Genomic DNA, 21840 nt, shown 5'->3' on the forward strand with positions numbered 1-21840 from the left:
CTTCCCAAATAAACAAATTGCTAAGCTCAAAACTCTTTGGGTAGTTGACATGTAATGAAGATTTTACATATGCACCGGTGTTACGTCGAAGATTGTCCCCCGTTTGTTTCCCCTTAGGTACTGGTACGGTGAGGGTCAGGTTTAGGGTTAGTCCATATAGGAAACATAGGAGGAACAGACTTCGACACAACACCGTCACCTATCAATCGAAACAGGAAAGCCCAATTTCCTCATAATCAGATTATTTTTCATTAGCAAATTGAACTTATGTTCTCAGAGACTGCCAGTGACCTCATCGAGATTTTCAGAGCCTATCGTCCAATCAACGCCAATGTTTTCTCGATTAGAATCGAGGTAAATTCCATAGACTCCCATTGAAGCATGACGTCACTGAGGCTCTATATGCTTTGTATTTGCAAACTCCTTTGGAAACTGAGGCATATTGTTTTAGCCGAGCAGAGTGATGATGCTGTGATATTTCACACTTGCATCTGTTAAAATATGGAAATGCATAGTAATATGATACATATAGATTATACTGAAATGCATTCACATCACTGTGGTATTTTTAAAATGCAAAGCTGTTCGTCCAATGCAATCCTAAAGCAATCTCCACTTCCTACATGTCCGCATATGCCGAGAAAGAAGGAACACACACACACACACACAAAGCAAGCACATATAAATAGTCTCTGAAAGGCCCTTTTCCACAATGCTGAATTGGCGTAACAGTAGTGCCAGGAATTCATTTTCCTGTTTCAACCTGAGCAAGTAATCAAACTTACTGGTACACACACACACACGCTTACACACACTCACACGTACACCCACACACAGCTGTTTCTGAGGTGGTAATTACATGGGCACATCTGGAGTGGAACTTAGCAGTAGCAGAAAAATGCCTACAGATATGTGCCAGGTCCAGGTAGAGCTCTTAATGAGTGTGTGTTTCGGAGTGTGTAGTTCAAGATGGTGTGAGACTCCCGCAGTAGAGTCTTGGTCGTGTGCCCATTAGATATTGAATGCGAGAAATTCATTTCAGACAAACGCAAATCTACACCGAAAAACACAATGAGAAATAAACACTCACATTTGCACAAGCACAAATCCTGGCACCGTGTGAAAACCAGTGTCCATTCTTCTCCTGAAGACTGCAATGTGTGCTGGTTTTCCTACCCTACAGGAACAGAGAAAATGAACCCACATACTACGGTAAAGTTATGTACAGATGGTAATAATATGGTGCTTTGATTGATACCATGATACTAAATGTTTATCATATTTGCATACAATGGTATTTACAAAGTACTCCAACATAATTTAAAGAATATCGTGCATTCTTTAAATTCCATGCAATGTGCAAGTGCATGTTTGAAAATGCAAAAAAAAAAAAATCGAGCATTTGCTAGGATGTTAAAAATAAATAAAAATAATAATATATATATATATATATATATATATATAAATAATCACACAAAAAAAACAAAAAACTATCACTTTCTGAAGTGAAGATAAATGTACTAAAAAATGCTAAATAATAAATATATTTTTATATTTCCATTTCCATTAAATCTTATTTGCTTATATATATATAAATGGCATGAATAAATGCATTAACTTTTTTATTTTTTTTTACAGTCAATATGTACTTAATGAACATGTTCAAATTGTTCGGGACAGGTTTGTGTCTGTTTGACGTGACTCGTGTGTATTTGTGTGTGGACGTTTAAGTTGGCACAGAGGGTTACCTGGCATACAGCGCCAACAGGCACATATGGGCCTATTTATACACCGAGGCTTACTCAACACCGCTGCCTCGAAAGTAGAGAAAAGAACGCAAGGAAAAAAAAAGCGACAAAAGGCATTTCCCCAAACCATTATCCACTTTGAGCAGAGGAGTGCGCTGAGACGAGCGGTATGCTAATCTCTCTACTGCACACTCGGCAACACACACACGGATCCATCACACACAGAGAGCTGACATTCTCACACACACACACACACACACACACACACACACACTGAATACAAGCAAACACCTACACCATCCATTCTGAGGGATACACGCTAGCCCACGCGAACATCCACTTAGATTCACAACATCTGTCCTATATAACACACACACACACACACACACACACACACACACACACACACACACACACACACACACACGGCACAAAAATAGCGTTTAGCTACACCTGCCAATGGTGGATGAATTGAGAAAATGTCATTTACATATGCAGAATACATATTAATGGCCAGTAAAAGTGCTATATTGTTGTTCCTATGACAACAGAATTATTTAGCTGTTTTTCACTTGTACATTAGCAGCAATGTAGCCTACGATGAAACATCACATCTCAACTACATTTACATTGAGACCCATAGTGTTTTTCCTGGCATTTTCATTTATTGGGCTCAAGACCTCAAATTTGTCATCAATTGTGTTACAACAACACAAGAAAAAAACGAAACGGTGCGCTAGCTAAACATTGTTGCTAAAGCTAAAGTTTCAAAGTCTGTCTTCCACCCCTTGCGGGTGCGTTTATACAATTATTTGGATAATTTGATGATTTATTTTCAGCTCCATTTAACACATTTTACCATATTTAAAATGACTCCAGAGAATTTGGATGATTTCCCCTCCAAAAAAATGAGTGTGGAAGTAAAACCTCCTTCTGGGCTAAAACCCAAAGCTAGATGCTAATTTCTTAGAGGCTCAGATAACTCTACAAAACCTGACTAATCACAAACGTTAACAATGCGAGATGCGAGAACACAAACCGCTCATGTGAGATGAAGAGGCACAATTATATACCGTATAATACAAAATAAAGCAAGTCTGTCAATGCACGTTGTAAATAAATAGTAAGGAAAAATCACTATCAAGTCAGTGGCAACTCTAGATTGAGTGCACAGCGGTAACAGGCTTGTGAAAAGTGTGTGTGTGGAAAGTTGTCGATAAGACCCCTGCACTGTGTCACCAGCATAACAAGACCAGAATGCCCTGGGGAGGGGTGGCCACACAGCGGGATCATGGGTAATGCAGCCTCGCTCCGTGGCGTCTGCTATCAGACTGCGACACACACAAACACACACTGGCACTCGGAAAATAATCATCTCTCACAGCACATAATGTAAACACATGAATATATTCAGTACATGTAAAATGTATTTAGACGGTTAATCTGCATTTTCTTCCACACACATGTGCTTAAAGATATATACACACCTCAATATACCACCTATCCATCTAACACACACCTAAACAGACAGGAAACACACATTCACTTCATCAATCATACATACTTCCTTCCTACAAAACAAGCATGACATTTCATGGCCCAACCACAGTCACTCAGGTGAAGGACCGGCCCGTCGTGTGCCCGGTCTCTGGCCCGCTGACCCGCTCATGTAAACACCTTTCATTCTGCCAGCATGTCATCAGTCTAAACCCGCGAGGTCGTTCATTCAAGCCAAGCGGAACGCTGTTATGAACATGTGATGAGCGCCTCGCGTTATTTGTCAGGAAACGAATCCGTTCTGAAAGAGCATTTCGCTCTTCCAGCTTTCATTCATCCGGTAAACAAACATACACTAACTCTTGGCACTTCAACAAACTAAATGAAAAAAAAAAAATAATGTCCTACAGCTTGTTCTTATTGCGACACAGCCTTTGGCATGAGTAATGACCTTCAAGCGCTCCTTTGTGATCACCGCTTTGCTTGGTGTTCATTTGTATAAACAGTTGCCACCTCCAAAGCACTTCCATTCCTCGCTGTTTGCGAGCCTCTATTTACAGGCCGACTGCTGTTTTCTTTTGAAGTTCGGTTCGAAATTTAAATTCAGAATTTAAATGGAGGTTAATTGATAGCCTGGAAGATTATCTGCATCTTTATTTAATAAAACCCCGCAAAAACAGACACCCTCAGCTCCATAATGGAACATTTTGATCCAAAATACTTTTAAACAAAGAGTCGCACACATGGTTAAATGAGTTCAGCGTTCGGCAAAACACATGATGTTCATAATGTGACATGTTTGAGCAAAAATAACGATAGATAGATAGATAGATAGATAGATAGATAGATAGATAGATAGATAGATAGATAGATAGATAGATAGATAGATAGATAGATAGATAGATAGATAGATAGATAGGCAGACTGACGGATGGATAGACAATGATAGATAGACAGACAGATAGATGAACATTTGGATTCTGCATTTGACTAACTGAGGAAATGAATAAATCACACAGAATAAAACACCCACAAACGCACGCACGCACGCACACACACACGCACGCACGCAGCAATTCATTTACTTGAACAAGTGCATGTGAAATCTCTCTTTCTCTCTGTTCTAGACAAACTCACACATGTGCAAAAGCTCTCAGATGAGTGGGAGTGAGAAGTGACCAGCAGTTCTTATCACAGTGACACACACACACACACTCACAGGGGCTGTGTTGAATGGATTAGCTGTGTGCGCACCACTGAAAAGTGCTTCTGGCTGTTTGTTCCAATTTCCAGGCAATTCCTCATGTTTTCTAAAGATCTCAGCCACTGCTTTACCCGCCGCTCCTGTTATCTTTCTCTCTCAAACACAAACTTTTCCAGCTGTCTGAATCGACATTTACTGACCAAACGCTTGTTTTTTTTTACAACCAATTTGTAATTTTTATGTCATTAGTGTATGTGTCCATTAACTGATATGCAGGACAGATTTGTAAATGTTTTATTTTTTTATTTTAACAGAATATGCAATATTCAACGACCATAATTTTAAGACTTGTTTTGAGATATAAATAGTCACAACGTGACTTAAGCTTCGAAAGGGAACGGCATGGCTTTAAAATATATTTAACTTGTCCTTGTGGTAAATAATTCATAATTAAAGTCCGCCTGTAATCAATAATTGTATCCCTTAAAACTCATCTTTGATCACCAAAATAACATATTTAATGTTTTTCTTCTTAAAAAACAAATTTATTCATGCCTTACAATAGCTTGAATGTAACTCTACACCTGCAGTGGCAAGGAACACACGATGAAGATGGAGATCAGCTGTAACATCTTTAATAATACACTCAGAAGGTAATGCAAAACAAGATGAGCAAGCGAAACCAACAGCTATGCGTAAACGTGACCGGACAAATGAACACTGAAGAGACTGCGACTAAACAAAGCAAATGAGGGAAATAATGACAAACACCTGTGATGATTAATGAATCTCCATAGTAACTAATAAGTGGCGGGAAACTAAATAAAGGAACACATGTGACAATAACAAAGTAAAAGTCCATGAAAATGAAACTAAGATCAAGATATCGAAATGGTCGTGACATCTAGCATCGTCAACTTCATCTTTGCAGCCGACAGTGACGCAGAAAGCTTTAGTTTATTAATAAATAATTAAATTCCGTTCATAAGTCATAAACATTACTTTTGCGGCAAGCTTTGAGCGTGCGTTTGAGCGCGGAATAGGCTATTACGCCTAAATGGCCTATATTAAACTCTCATTATGGTTTAGTATTCTCCTTATTATATAAGTAATTGAATTAATATAAACGTGTAATTAGTCGACTAATTGATAAAATGAACGACTACTAGTCGACAAGAAAAATCTTAAGTCAGGGGCAACCCTAGTGATTACGTGTTTATTTATAGTGTGAATTGCCGGGAAAACCAGCGAATTTATGAGCAGGCAATATATATATATATTAAAAAAGATGAGGATGCAAAAAAAACCCCAGCACAACAGAGTTTTTAAAATAACGTATAATACAAGTCCTCATGTTTTGCTTGTATAGAGCTGTCACTGTAAAACTGTCCTTCACTGACTACCTTTCGCAAATGTCTTAAAAATCGCATATATTTCAATATGACGGTTCAGACTGCGGTCACATTGCAAAACATCTGACCTGGATCGGATTTAGGACCACGTATGGAAGTGCCACAAATCATAATTAAAAAGATGAATCATTGCAAAAACAGATTTGGGCCACATTTACCTGCAGTCTGAACGTAGTCCAACTTTTCTCTCTTTCACACAAACTTATGTGTGTAATATCAGTACAACTGGCCTCACCAAATGACAAACAGGTCCAACATCTGCTGGATGTCCTTCAAACATCTAACACGGATGTTTGAGTCGTGTCTTACATTGTAATAATTGTATCTTCCAGATGAAAACGAATAGCCGTATCAGTGACGTACATGCGCTATCAGGGTCTGATGACGGATCGGCCCACAACTCCTAAAGCTAGGCAACAGAAATCGGCTCACAGGAAATCAATCACACTGACAAATGCATAAACACGCACGCATTGGCATTTAAAACAGCTGGCGGCCATAAAAAATTCACGACGCTCGAGCAAAAAAACACAGATGCAAACACGCAAGACAAAGCCAACTACAACTTTCATTTAGAGTTAAAGTTGGAAATCCGTTTTCCTGTTCAGCACTGTGTGAAATTATTGTGTGAGAAAGTGTGTGATTTAGGTGGTGCCACTCGGCTGTCCGGACCCCCTGAGAAGTGACTGGGCCAGACGGGTACTTTATCCCGTTGCCATGACACCCAGCCAGTGACCTCTGGGCATTCACGGGGTTGGCGCAGCGCGGGCACTGCCAAGAGAGGGGCGCCGTGGCCGTGCCAAGCTCACCGAGAGAGCGCCTGACATCATTTCCCATTAAAGAGGCACATTCTCCCACTGCTGTTGGCGGGAGAGACGGAGAGAGAGCGGGACGGTTGGCTGTACGCCCCAAACTGAGGAGGGACAGACATACTTCCATCAGTGAATGAGCTGTAAGCACATTTTCCTGATGCCCTCGCCGTGTCATTATGATTGACCCAACAAGTGTTTGTCTTCTGGCCTCGGAATCAGGAAATGACACGGCACAAACCGGGACTCTTTGTGTCAAAATCACTGCTTTTGTTCCACTAATAGACTCCCTTTCGATTTCACGAGTGAGAATTTTGAATTGAAATGGCCACGTCGCAGGGGAAGTTGAATTGGAATCTGAATTGGATTGACCGGAAGAGAACATTACTGAACTGCAACTCCAAATGAAACGTAGTTAATGCATTCTGAGAAATGAATCATTCCTACAACCTGATAAAATATACAAACAAACAACACACATCAATAAACATATCTATCTATCTATCTATCTATCTATCTATCTATCTATCTATCTATCTATCTATCTATCTATCTATCTATCTATCTATCTATCTATCTATCTATCTATCTATCTATCTATCTATCGCATTACTAAGCCTTTAGTTCCCCAATCATTTTAGGGCTCATTAAGGATCATTTGAGTTTTTTTTCCGTGAACGTTTGCTGTTGATTTATTGATGCTGGTTTAATTTTCTGGCTAACAAGTCATGTTATTGTTTGCTGACAGTCGGCATTCATTATTTCTTCCTTTATCTCTGCTGTTTGGCTTTATGGTCACAAAAACATAAAAAATAATCAAACATAAAAATCCTTTCAACTTTAATCACACAGATTTATAGTGATATGATAATTATTTAGAAAATACATCAACATTATAAAGATTATAATTATTTGGATATGCGTTTTATCTCAGTAGTCTTTGCGAATATTAAATCTTTGCTGCTTTTAACGGAATAATTGGGCCATAAGTTACACTTTTGTAGCATCATATTTTAAAAACAACAACAACATTTTGTCAATTTATACCATTTAATCTCTCTCTCTCTCTCTCTCTCTCTCTCTCTCTCTCTCTCTCTCTCTCTCTCTCTCTCTCTCTCTCTCTCTCATATGACTTTTGTGTGACAATGTAATTCAGGGTGAGTCAAATTGCAGAATACTGTTGACATGCAGAAGTCAGTAGTCATATCCCAGTCCAAAGACCAGTTTAAAACAGTCTAAGGTGGTTTGCAGGTCTTAACGGGCTGACTAGCCCATCTTGACCAGCTGACAAATGCCCAAAATCCCTGTAAAACCATCAAAGCAGACTGACCGGGACTCTGGAATCCAATACGATTACCAGCAAACCACCTTCAAAACAGAAGATATTGCAGTCTATATAAGATATTGAAGTCTACATAAACAAACGGTACATTTTCATTTAGCTCCTTGAAGACTCAACGGTTTTCGAACAGCCTGCTGGAGAGTGTGGGCAGAGCTTCATAAATACCGTTTATATAACGGACCATCAGTCATGATGAAGTCCACGCACTGACACTTGATAAGGTCACTACTCTAAACTCTGTTCTGCGATCACTTCTACTTTACCATATTTAGTTGAGAGCTCTTTTACATGAATGCACTGGACTGAGGGTTTGATCCCGACTCGAGTTAAAAGACATTTAGAGAAGACATGCTAATTAGGTTGTTAATATGCTAATGAGGTCAGTGAAAACTGCATAACACAGTTCAACCTAATGAATGCAGAAAGAAACAGACAGCAGACATGCCAAATGTCAAAGTTTAAGGACAATGTATTCTTGTTTGTTGAAATGCTGCAAAATGTTCTCTAAAATAGACAGGTCCGGGAAAAAAAATGCTTTCATTAACATCTCTCAAATTAAATTAAGCAACAAAATTGACGAGTCAGCATCCAGGAATGATGTATTTTATAAAACGCACAAAGTCTTCATTTCAAAAAAGAGACAGATGGCATGTAATCTTGATGTTGCACTAAAAACGCACCAAATCAAGGGCAAGTCAAGTCAACACTCAATTATCCGATTATCTAAATATGCGTTTCCTGCATTTAGCCACACAAACTCAATTACAGCCTTTTGTCTGCCTCCAGAAACCTCTCGCTAGATAAAATTATAGGCTACATGTCCCATGATGCCACTGAGATTCCACAGGAGACCGTTAAAAGTGTTTCACACACAACAGAATAACTGAGAGAGAGAGGGACTCTAAAACAACTTGAATAAAAAGCAAGCGACTGAATAATCAACCGCCACCTGAAACCACTCAGTCAACCCAAATGATTCAATTACCCTTCACTGCCCACTGACAAACAGACAGAACTGCGTTGTATAGATCGAAAGACGAATGATGTTTTGATGCAAAGAACCCCTTGTGACAATGACTGACATGAACGCATTAAACAGTTCCCTCCATCACAGTGTCATCCAGCTCTCTCTCTCTCTCTGGGTGAGTCTCAATCCGCCCCCCTAGTTTAGAAGTAAGTCCACTGGCAAAGCTATAAGAAACACTCCTTCACTTACTGAGCTCATGTTATCTTTTCTTTGCATGACACATTGACATTACAGTACAGAATTGCTCTTTCGGTGTTACTGAACATTGTATAAGCATTCATGACACAAAAGCATGAACCTGTGAAATATATACATAATCATACAATACATGTGTACATTTCAATGGGTGAAAAGTATGATTTTTTGCCTTGGAAATGCAATTGAGTACAAGCATTACATTTCTAATTTATCCCCCACAATCTACTTTGCAGCCCTGTATATCATATTTACCCAACAAAAGTCCAGTACAGACTTACACTTCACACAAAATTTCAGAACACACTGGCCTACTGAGTTACAAATTATTCATGTTTTAGTTTTTAATGGACAGCTTTAGAACTATTATATATTAGGGTCATTGTCAGAGGTGAATCCAGAAACAAAATAGCCAAGTTCATCCACTCGAAAAAGTCAAAAGTATCAACATTCAGCTCAGAGAATATTTTGTATAGGCCTATGTTAAAGGCCCGAAGTCCATAATTCCACTGAAACAGGAAGCTAAGGCGGGACAAATTGAATGGCTCCACCCCCTTTTCAAATAGCCAATAGCGTTTAGTTTACCTCACAGACTGCAAGTTGTACTTGACAGCACCACGGAAGCGAATCAGAGCGCTGGTGATACGTTGGATTCAATAGTAGAGGTGTGAATAAATTCTAGCCATATCATTCTTAACCAACGTACAGTTGGAAAATGGAATAAAAGTCGAGCAGATTGAGCAACCAAACATACCAAACACATACCGTGATGCGTGTCAACGGCCGCTTTAGCCAGGTGGTGTTTATAGCATTGGGGGCGGGACACTTTAGATTCTAGAGAGCATTTGATTGGACAGAAGATGTGATGAGAAACTGAAGTCCGTGGTGATGTCATACAAATTTGTGGTCCATTTTAGCGGAAGTGAGAGACCGTAAGTTTTGAATGCTTACATCTCCTAAATGCAAAGTTTGTCATTGTTTTGGAGCGCACCAGCTTATTCATAACCTTAAGGCTAACATATTCATGCTAAAAGCTAAAAAACTTAAATTTTGATTTCAGGGGGCCTTTAACTTACAAAATGATTTTTCATCTTTGAAGTGACCTTTACAAAAAACTACCATGGATGCCATAGTTTAATAGTACATCACAACTATAATTTTTTCGCAAATATAAAAGATTTTGCTACTACAATAAAACTGGAAACTATTAATTAGTCACCAATAAAATTAAACCTATATCATGATAGCTGGGATACTCTTGCAAGTTATACTATGTAATGTAAATTAAATTAATTCATTTACATTACATAGTTCAACTTGCAAGAGTATCCAAACATTTACCAGAGATTTTCATGCTATCATACACTGGGAAGTAAAACTCCTTTCCAATATCTCTAAAAAAAGAAACCGTGAGACAATGTACAACAACGCACTAAAGCTGGATGATAAAATGACATTGCAGACGTCCCATAATTCACAGACTCTACGGCGAAACGCTACAGGCTTTGCTAATAAGTTTGACCTTTAAGCGCTTCAGCTTATCAGGAGACTGTAGGCAAAGAAACCTGAGCAAACGTCACATTAGCATTCCAGCGCTGCATTGATGGCAGTAGTCGAACAGAGAGCTGTGTAGGCGACACAATCTAATGGGGTCAAAGTTGGTGTAGGGACACAGCAGAGCAAAAGTATAACACTAAAACAGATTTCCCATTGTGGCAAACACTTATGTACGTGAAAAATAAGCATGCTGAAACAACACATTTTTCGCAGTCTAAGCAGCTTGAAATCTGTGGGATTGTACAATGATGGGCACTTTATATCTTTTGCACAGTTCGGGGGCGAGTGACTTTGAGGCCTTCTAGAGAACGTTTTACCCTGGGAAGCTGTTAAATCAACTCCCTCCCACTAGAGACGGAGGAGGGGAACGACGGAGGAAAAATCTTTAAGCCGTTTTTACGATTCCATGGAGCAGCGTCAAGGGCGCCGCTGATCTACGGGGATCATTTTAACGTAATTCACGTTGTCAGCGGCCTGTTGTAAACCTGCCCGTTTAATTGTACAGCCCTTTTGTTCCATCGTATCGTGTGTAGCCATGCATGTGATTGCTTTATCAGGGGTATTATGGGAAAAAAAAAGATGTTATTAAATTTCTGCACCCAAGTGAACGGTCATGACAAGTTACCAGTTCAACCATAAATGTAGAGTACAGTTGAATCTCAGCTTTAAAATACGACATTAATACTCGTTTCGCTAGACAATCTGGGGACATCTGTAGAAATATTGGAGGCTTTCTACAGCTGAAAAAAGAGATGTACTGGCCGTTTGCCATGCTAAAGGGCATCACGTGTGCGTCCCAAGAGAAGAGCCAGAAAGAGACAATAGAAACCCGAGAACTGCTAAGAAAAATGTCATTTGAAGAGACCACAGAACTGTAATTGGGCCTTTCTGGCACAAAGAAATGGTAGAAACTGAAATATCAGCCAGTAAATGTACCAACACCACAGGCTCAACAGAACAATAATAAACAAAAACATGATTTCCGCAAGAAGGACCTTGTTAGTCCTATAGCAACACTCCTTTCAATCAATCCTGTGATTTTAGAGTTTCGATTGGGCAACTCATGATAAATCAAAAATGAAACCCAATCTTAAACCTAACCATGATTGTAATACAGGAAATATTGATATATGACTTGATCATTTCACCATGTTATTAAAAATCTAAATCTTTCGGAAACCCTAAACCTATCCATGATGATTGTAATGGGAAATATATGTTCAAAAGATTTTTTTATGTTTTTGAAAGATGTCTCTTATGCTCACCAATGCTGCAATCATTTGATAGAAAGTACAGTAAAAACCGTGAGATCATTGCAGTTTAAAAGAACCGTTTTCTATTTTAATATGTACTTTATTCATGTGATCAAAGCTGAATTTTCAGCATAATTATGCCAGTGTCGCATGATCCTTCAGAAATGATTCTAATATGATGATTTGCGGCTCAAGAAACGTTTCTGATAATTATTAATGTTAAAAACAGTGGTGCAGCTTCATATTTTTTGTGGAAACCATGATACATTTTTTTTATCAGGATTATTTGATGAATAAAACATTCAAAGGAACAGCATTTATTTGAAATAGAAATCTTTCGTAACATTATGAAATGTCTTTACTGTTCAGTTTGATTAATTTAATGTATCCATGCTCAAAATAATGAATTTCTTACAAAGAAAATCCCCAAACTTAAACCCTTAAATGCATTGTTATGGAATTTTTCAGTATTACTCTGATTTTCTGTGATTCCTAATGATGGCCTCATCTGGTCTCTCACTTGTAGTGAGAGAAGATTATGTTTATGTACCTGGGAAGGCAGAAGGGAGAGACACTCCAGAGAACAGACGAACAAGGACCTCTGACCTAGTTGTCAGAAGGCCGTTTGGTGCAGGGGGGGGGGGGGGGGGGGGGGGGGGGGGGTCACTCTTCTGCACAGGGTAACAACTGTGTATTAGACTGCTCCTATTCTTGCAAGAATAAATACTTCTAATTTTTATAATTTGACTCTGAGTCTCCCTTACACAGTGATGTTTGTTTGATGAATTTTTGCCACAACAGCATGAATGTTTCGCCAACTACATTTATTATTACATATTTGGCTCTTTAGCGACCCGGATCTATATCTAACACAGATAGATCTCTGCCTGTCAATAGAGTAACAATTACAGACTAATAAAATAAAGCATATTTTGTTAACTTTCGGTGTGTGTAAGGGTTCAGTTTGAGCAGAAGTTGTATACCATCACCACTGTCCTCATCAGAGCTCATTTCCCAGTATATTCAACATCTGGCTCATATTCGCTGTTTCAAACATATCCTCAAAACTATAATTTTCAACATCTTCAAAATCAATATTTTGATCGCTGACAACTTCTTCACCAGATCCATCATCAAGTGACAGTGACACTAATATTTGATCGCGTTCAGTATTTGATCTGCAGTAAATCTCGGAGCCATTTCAAGTTTTCTGATGATACTTCCTATTCTTTTGTTTTCTGCCTGCGGTAACTATGAGTGAAACGTCACTCATAGTCATTGTGTATCAGACATTAACTTATTAAAGGTGAATTGTACTTATTCAGTCATCAAAAATGTAATTTTTGTAAAATATTACACTATTACACACCTCGGGTCGTCAGAGACCCTATATCATTTTTTGTTATGTTTATAATCAATTGATTGAGGAATACTAAGAAGGTTGATGTCTAACTTTAATAAAATCAGTGGGGAGGAGGAGTGTAGTGAATGATGTCATGGGTCACTATAGACTCGAGGTATGCGTTTAAGGGTTAACCGTGATTTTAGGATGTGTGGGAACTGTTTACCATAGCTAAGGGGAATAAGTTACTTTAAGAATTATTGTACTAGGGTATGATAACCAGTCCAAACACAGCGGGATGCTAAAAGCGCTCAGTTTGCCATGTATACAGCCATCCGCAGGCTTCTCTTCTCTGTCAGGATAACTTTTTTTTCCAAATCTGAATCCGTCCATTGTTCACTGGAGGAGAGACAGTCTTTACTCTCTTGGGCTCCTTGTCGAATCTACAATTTGTTCGTCGCGCGTTGCGCCTTGACTCCCGTGTTTTGCCGGTGCGATGCCAACGGACACAGTGGCGATCCAGGTGCCGTCGTGACCGACGTCTCCTGTGGACCCAACCGAGAGCTGCTCATCTAGTGCTAGCCCCCGCATGTCAACACCGAAAATACAACTCCCTTCCTGTCTGCCTCTCCTGGAGATTAGAGTGAGTCAGAACTCGTGATAACCGGCCTGCATCAGTAGCACAGTTATAGAAAGGAAGCTGCCTGTGCTCCTTCCTAACATCAGCTCTCTCTATCTCTCTCTCTCTCTGTACTGCACAAACGTGTATTTGTTCCGTACCGGCAGCCCTTCTTTTTTTAAGTTCCTAAATTCTCTCCCTCACTCTTTGGCAGGCAGAGATATATTTTCCAGACTCAGCCATAAATATAGGGCATGCGCTGCAAGCAGTCTCTGAGGACCACATCAGCAAGTGATGGACGTTCGCCTGTATGTGTGTGTGTGTGTGTGTGTGTGTGTGTGTGTGTGTGTGTGTCGCTGTGCAACACAACACTGCCGGACCACCACAATTTATGTACTCCAGCCCCAGTCCCTGCTTATATATTAATATACTTAATGGCCTTTCAAGTCTAATTTGAGTAAATTCAGTCATTTGCACGTTGTAACATGGCGAGAGGCGTTATTTGTTAAATGGAGAAACCATTACGACAGCATTAGCTTTCAACACGCGGCCATGGCGAATTTCAGATTGCTAACTTAGGAGCTCTTAATGTGATGCCAGTCCTGGAGTTATTATAAGAAATGCGCCCGTCTCGTATTACACTGTTCTGGCTCTAATTTCATATCAGTAACACTTTCACATGAACATCACATGCATTTCTGTTTTCCGTTATTTCGTGGCTATGATGAAACTGATGAACCCGAATAAAAACGGATACACAATTTGCCTCTCTGTGGACGCATTTTACACACGACCGATTTAATACTTTTTGAAGTAATTTTTTTGCATGCACTATAAAACATTTAGTCAAATAAGCCAAGGAAATGTTAACATCTACGCTAAATGGTTTTATTAAAGTGAAATGTGTGACTGAATCAACTTGACTACATTCGGTTCAAGTAGAGCATTTCTGAGATAGAAACTTTACCGATTAGCGGAATTAATCAGATGACTTTAAATAACCTGTTAGGGCGATACATATGACATCATCGTTTAACATCAAGTCAATGGATGATAAAAATATCACATGTTGCCATAGTTACATGTGCATAATTTACATCTAAACCTAATACACCTAATGGTCTTAATGAAGAGTTTGATATTCACCCTTTTCTTTTATAATTTGTATAAATTCTATTCATTTGTGATATTCTGTTTTGTGTAAGACTGTTATATATTTTTTGTAGCAAGGTGTTTTTTGTTTTAAGTGTTTAATTTAATTAATGTTTTCACTTTTAGTCTAGTTTTGTGTTTTGTTTTCTACCCTTGTGTTTAGATCCCGTTGATTATATACATATAGTCATGTGATGTAGTCATATGGTTGATAATGTTATATCATACAAGGGCCAACCTGTAATTGTGTTCATGGTCAGCAAAATGTTACTTATGGTGAGAACTTGCAATATATATTTTTTCTAGGTTTGGAGCTATGGTGTGCCAACTTTACCTTTTTTTGTTTTGTTATTTTGTGTAAAGTATACCCCCATTGAGCTGTTTTTTGCCTGCTAGATGTGTGCCAACCTTTTGTGGAATGTTTAGCAGAATTTACAACAGTAATGTTTTATATTATGATATGATGCTTGTAATGGTTTATATATTAAATTATCATGTGGTAATGGAAATTGTTTTGACAAACCTGCATATAATAAAAAAAAAAAAATCAAAAGTACTTAATCTTATTTGATGATTTTCTCTTTTGGAAACTTAATGAAAGCAATGAATGAAAGAGTAGTCATAAAAAAAGAAATGATAGGTCTGGCACTGGCACCAGTGCAAAACAAATTCAAATCCATGAAAACAAATAGTTTTGTCTCTAAATGTTTCTTTGTCATTTTCTGAAAATTATAAAAAATGCTGCCGCTGACTGGCAAGTTAAAAAAATGCTGGTGGTGATAGAGTTAAAGGTACACTGTGTAGTTTTTCAATGTATTTATTCAATGTCTGTATTCATAAATATGTCCTCAATGGTGTACAATTACCTCTCCCAATGATCTGACTTATCATCGTACCTGAAGAATTTCTTATCTTTATTTACATGGGACGGGTAAGTCCACGGAGGCTTCCATGTCGTTCCGCCATCTTGAAAAACTATAATAGCAGAGAGGGACAAAAAGCACTAGGCTACCTCAGCGTGTTTTCACAACGCGTTTTCGTTCAGAACCAGCGTAACGTGACTGAAACCAGCGTCCCGATGAGGAGAGGCGTAATGCGTGTCACTGCCCCCGTAAATTTGAAAGGCTGCACTGCACGGTACTTCATAATTCAGGATCATACTTATGCCGAGCCACAGAATAAATGCCAATATTGAATTTAAAGGAAATGTGATCGGCGAATTCAAAAACCGAGGGTAAATAACGGGATAGTTTTACCCAGGTGGAAAGAGCTAATGAAGGAGAAAGACTTTGAAAAGGACTCTGAAGTTGCCTGCTTTCTTCTCGACGGGTAAGTCAATGTTACGGTCTAAATTACAAGCTTTATTCATTGCTTGGTTGTGTAATTCATTATATAGGCAGCATAACAGTAGAACATGTAGCGTATAGTTAAACTCGACGAAGGGCTATTGTTGTCATAGCTTCTTGGTACATAACAGCTACCGTAGTTGCAACACGCTTTTGAAAAAGCGAAGCGCTAGAGAGCACTATTCGTTTGAATGAAAAATACAATTTCACCGCTAGATGGGAGAAATTCCTACACAGTGCACCTTTAAGTAACCATGGCTATTTTTTGACTATCCTGAAAAATATTTTGTTCATTTTCTTTTTTGAATCCTTAATGGCCACAAACCAAACGATTATTTCTAACAACTGAATGATACATTTGGCATCAGTACAAAACAGCTTCAAATTCAAATCAATGAAACTAATACTATAAAACAAATCGTTTGGACTCTAAACATTTGTGTCATTTTTACATGTCTTGCCCGCTGACAGCTACACAAATATATCTACAACGGTACAGCAAAACCTTCAACCACTGAACAGCATATACCGTGATAGCGTTGCAGTTCGTTAAGCATTATGGTCCATCAGGATGGAGTTGCCTGCAGGTTTATTTAAAGTGTGTACTACAGATCCCATTGTAATTACCTCAGGCTGTAATCCATTAAAGCACAGCCGATTATCTAGGGAAAGTGTTTGGAGCTCCAACCTAAAACCTGGCCATCTGAGTAGCCATCATGCTCTCTTTGTGTAGCGGCCATGTTTCAAAACACTGGCTTCGGGCAACAAGTGCTGCTATTTCACGTTCTCTCGCTCTCTCTCTCTCTCTTTTCATCAGCCCCCCAGGCAGACCATCAAAGCATCTGCTTCCCATCTCATGAACACAGCCGTGGGTCTATCGCAGCTTCTCGTCGGCTCCACGAATCCTCGTGCGATCGAGGTGATGCTTGAAGACGACAGACAGGCAACAAATGAAAGCTGTTCTTGACAGAATTATCACCCTCTAAATTTATCCCAAAGTCAAAATATTTAACTTGAAGCACAAACAGTCCCACACTTGGTCGCCCCACAAAGAACTGAATGCAGAATTTGCTATATTATATAAACAAATCAATGCACGGTGTAACAATAGATGTGGCCTGATGGCTGTTGCTCAGTTAAATTCACTTTGCTAATGAAACTTTAAATCAACGCAATGAGTAGGGTTGCACAATATTGGAAAAAATTGACATTGCCAAAAGTTCACCAGATGGTTTGAATAGCTCTATTATGGAAATAATTCATTCTAGAATGATTGAAGTGATTTTGTAGGGGAGTGAATCTGCAAATAAAATTATAAACAAATTACAAGCATAGATAAATACAAATTAAATAAGCAGTGCTTTATGTTTTTTGGGCAAGTCTAAACGGTACAGAAACTGAATAATTGGTTGTAAAATAACTGCCCAGTCTTCACTATATCAATTAATTATTCTTTGTTAAAGCTACAAAACTGATTTTCTCTTTGTATTTTGTTGTTTGATTAACAATAATGACTCAAACAGCAGCAGGAATATTAGGCTGGTGTCACTTTAAGACCAAATACATAATGATACACTCTATTTTTCTATTGTTTACATTCACGTAAGCCATAAGTGAGTTCAAAGACGGGCATTTTGACATAAATTTTGCATGTATGTGTCTGTTCAAGCGTCTGTTCAGTAAATGAAAAACGTTTGCTCTGATGGTTAAACTTTATGATGGTCCGAACGGATCGACTACGATCCCTATACTTGACATCGCACATCCTCCAATGTAACTATCGCGGATGAACGCATCGTGATATCAGTGCTAAAAAGATATATATCGTGCAGCCCTAGCAACGAGTGAGGAATGTAAATTGTTTTTCCCGAAAATGCTTTAACCTCCTGCCTCTGCTCCATTTACCAGATCCGCACCTTATTTTGAATTCTATTTTTACAGGCCTACCAGGAACACAACAGAACGGCGTTGTGTTTGTGCGGTTTCTGTTCACATCAAATCAACACTACAGCACCTAGGGTCTATTACAGATCAGTCAAGCATCTCTCCACCAGCACACCATAGTTTATAAAGTCTGAGTTTTTGAGAACTGAAGTTCTGACGCCCTAAACGTTTTCTGATGGTTGGTTGGGACTGTTCTTGAAATCGGCTGTCTAAAAGACTCACCGTTACACTGAGGGGCAAAAAGACTGACAGCACATCAGTTAAAGTGAATCAGACCTGCTTTAACCTCTCCTGAGATTGCAGTGAAAAATAAATAAAAAATTCCAACATACACGTTCTCAAAAGACCTGCTGACATCATCACCAAGTGCTTTCCAGGTCTAGGATTTCACTTCTTTTTTTTATTTTCCTGGTTCCTTTTGGTCCCTTGTCCACAAACACTCAAAAACATCCTGTTCGGGTAATCGGACTCCTTCGAATGGGGCTTAAATCTTGTGGCCTTTCTAAAAGGCTCCTACACACATGTAGACACAAGAAGATGCACACACATACATAAGGCATAGTTCATGCCTTATGAACTATGCCCCCTCCCGTAACGTTTGACTCTAATATGTCAAGAATTGCGAACCTGACTTCATCCAATGTTCAGATTTTGTTTTAGAAATGTATGCAAATTACTGTATATTTAATTAAATTAGATAAGATATATAGGTGATTTATAGGTGAAACTCGAAAAATTTGAATATCGTGCAAAAGTTCATTCAATAATTCAACTGGTGAAACTAATATACAGTACATGCAAAGTGAGATATTTCAAGCCTTTATTTGTTATCATTTTGATGATTATGGCTTAAAGCTTATGAAAACCCCAAATTCTAAATTAGAATATTGTGAAAAGGTTTTCATAAGCTGTAAGCCATAATCATCAAAAAAATGATAACAAATAAACGCTTGAAATATCTCACTTTGCATGTAATGAGTCTATATAATATATTAGTTTCACCTTTTAAGTTGAATTACTGAAATAAATGAACTTTCGCACCATATTCTAATTTTTCTAGTTTCCACTGTATGTATGCATGTGTATATATATATATACACATACACACACACACAAACTCTAGAGAGAGGTAGAGAGAGACTAGACGCACCACTTAAAAGCAATTGTAGAGCTGACTCTTGATTCTTGGTAGAATGTGTTTTTTTACATTTTGGTTTCTTTTGTTGTCATGATCTAGCTCTAATTTAGTACTAGGGAAGGTGACAGATTATTCATATAAACTGTCCCTTTAACGGAACACAATGCAGCCTCACAGAACAATGAACCTTGCGAGTTCCTGTCACAATAATGAATCAGGTGTGATTCACTCTCTTTCTCTCACAGCCGCTCCTGGAGAGAGAGTCTGTGTGTGCGCGTGTTGTCTCCTGTCGTGCTGTGGGAATATATGGTCAGGGTAATTACCGCTATCTGAGCCGCCGTTACCGTCCTCACGGCTCGAACCCTCTGGGACTGATTATGCCCCCGCTCTGAGCACCACTACTGCTGCCTGAACGACCCCTTCGCTGTCCTTCAATAAGTGATTCATCAAAGAGAGACAAGCCCACACAGAAACACAGACCTGCGATCAGGAGCAGATCAGAGGCGAGTAACAAGTGTCACACGGACTGAAACACACACACTTGAGACTGGCATCATAGTGCAACTCAAAGCACACACCATTTTTGGACTTAACTCAATTGTGGACTGTGGTGCACATGTTAAATTATTATTATTATTTTTTACATCAAATTACCACATATACATAACACAATCAACCTGTGTAGTAGACGACCCTAACTGAATTAAACAAAACTTAATCATATTAAATGTGTCAAACTTGACAAGCTTCAAACTTTTGACAACCTTTTTTACTTTATGTAAATGTATGGGATTTAAGGCTACGTCTACATTAATCCGGATACATTTGAAAACGGCGTTTTCATTTAAAAACGCTCTCCGTCCACACTAGCGTTTTTAGGCGTTTTCTGACGTTTCAGTGTGGATGAGAAACTTTTGGAAAACGGTTGAAAACGCTAAATTCATGCGCATGCTTAAAATCTCACAAAATCTCATGAAACAGACGGAAAAATAAATAATAAAGGTATCGCGCAATTCTTCTGGCAGGATCATATTATTTAGCGAAATATCTCACCATTCACTGATGCGTCCAGGGCGCACTCACTCACCATATGTTTGGTCTAAAACGCAACTGCTCATGTATTGCCGCAGGAAAACAAATGTGAGTACATTTTCTGACATCTTTGCAGGACTGTGATATGAAGAGTGTGCAAAGTAACACATTTTAGTGAAATATGTGAATAGCAGTGCAATATATATATTGCAATAGAATAGCATGTGAAAGTGAATATATAGCACATAACAGGCACAATACCGGTATAGACATGAATATCTATTGATACAATATGCGGCACATGACTAAACTTAAGTCATCATTTTTAAATACCTGTTTGCACAGTCCACACTACAACGTGAAAACGGCGTTTTCAAATGTATCCACTTTGGAGAGCGTTTTCAAAAGGCTTTGTTTTCATTAATAAAAACGCCGTCTCAGTGTGTTGTCTACATGTTGTCACTTCTTCTTGAGTCTCTCCATCATTGTCTGACTTCAGTTTGAACATAAAAGGCTAAAAGTGTGTGAATTTTTCAGCTGTTGTAGCTCCGCCCCCTGTGCTGGGAGCAGCAGCTCATTTGCATTTAAAGGGACAGGCACAAAACGGTGCGTTATTGCTCATCCTCAAAAAGTGACAATTTTAACATGCTATATAAAAATATCTGTGGGGTATTTTGAGCTAAAACTTCACATACACACACTGGGGACATCAGAGACTTATTTTACATCTTGTGAAAAGGGCATTATACCACCCCTTTAAAAACACATAAAACTTAATTTCAACATTTACTCTCCTTAAACATGAATGAACATTAGAAGGTATGTTGTTTCAATCGTGAAAAGACGTCAATACTCACCATTTTTCAAGTCCGCTGACGTTAATCTGCTTAACTATCCTCTATGGTTTGTTTGTCGGACAAAATAAAGTAATCGAAAGAACAGGGAAACAATTATTTTGTGTCTAAGTAGGAATTGAGTTTGTGTCTGCGTACTTTTGTCCTCGTACGAGTCGAAGAAAGCTAGATCTGACGAAACCTTTAGGAATGACATCATTTATAAAAAATAAAGTAATTAAAATGTAACTAAAAAATTACTAAAATACTTAAAAATCCAAACTTTTTCAGCTACTGTATAATTATGGTGTAGATTTTGTTTAGTCTACTGCATATTCAAAAACAGATAGCTAAGTAAACACGTGTCTATGCGTTTCTATCACTGTGTCT

General features: G+C 38.5%; 1 protein-coding gene across 1 annotated transcript in view; it reads right to left on the reverse strand.

The window, feature by feature from the left end:
* fat3a (FAT atypical cadherin 3a) overlaps window positions 1–21840 on the reverse strand; it is a 156741-nt gene that overhangs the window by 125746 nt on the left and 9155 nt on the right. The gene's annotated exons all lie outside the window — the stretch shown is intronic.

Source organism: Phoxinus phoxinus, assembly GCF_949152265.1.
Source record: "Phoxinus phoxinus genome assembly, chromosome: 4".
Classification (NCBI taxonomy): Eukaryota; Metazoa; Chordata; class Actinopteri; order Cypriniformes; family Leuciscidae; genus Phoxinus; species Phoxinus phoxinus.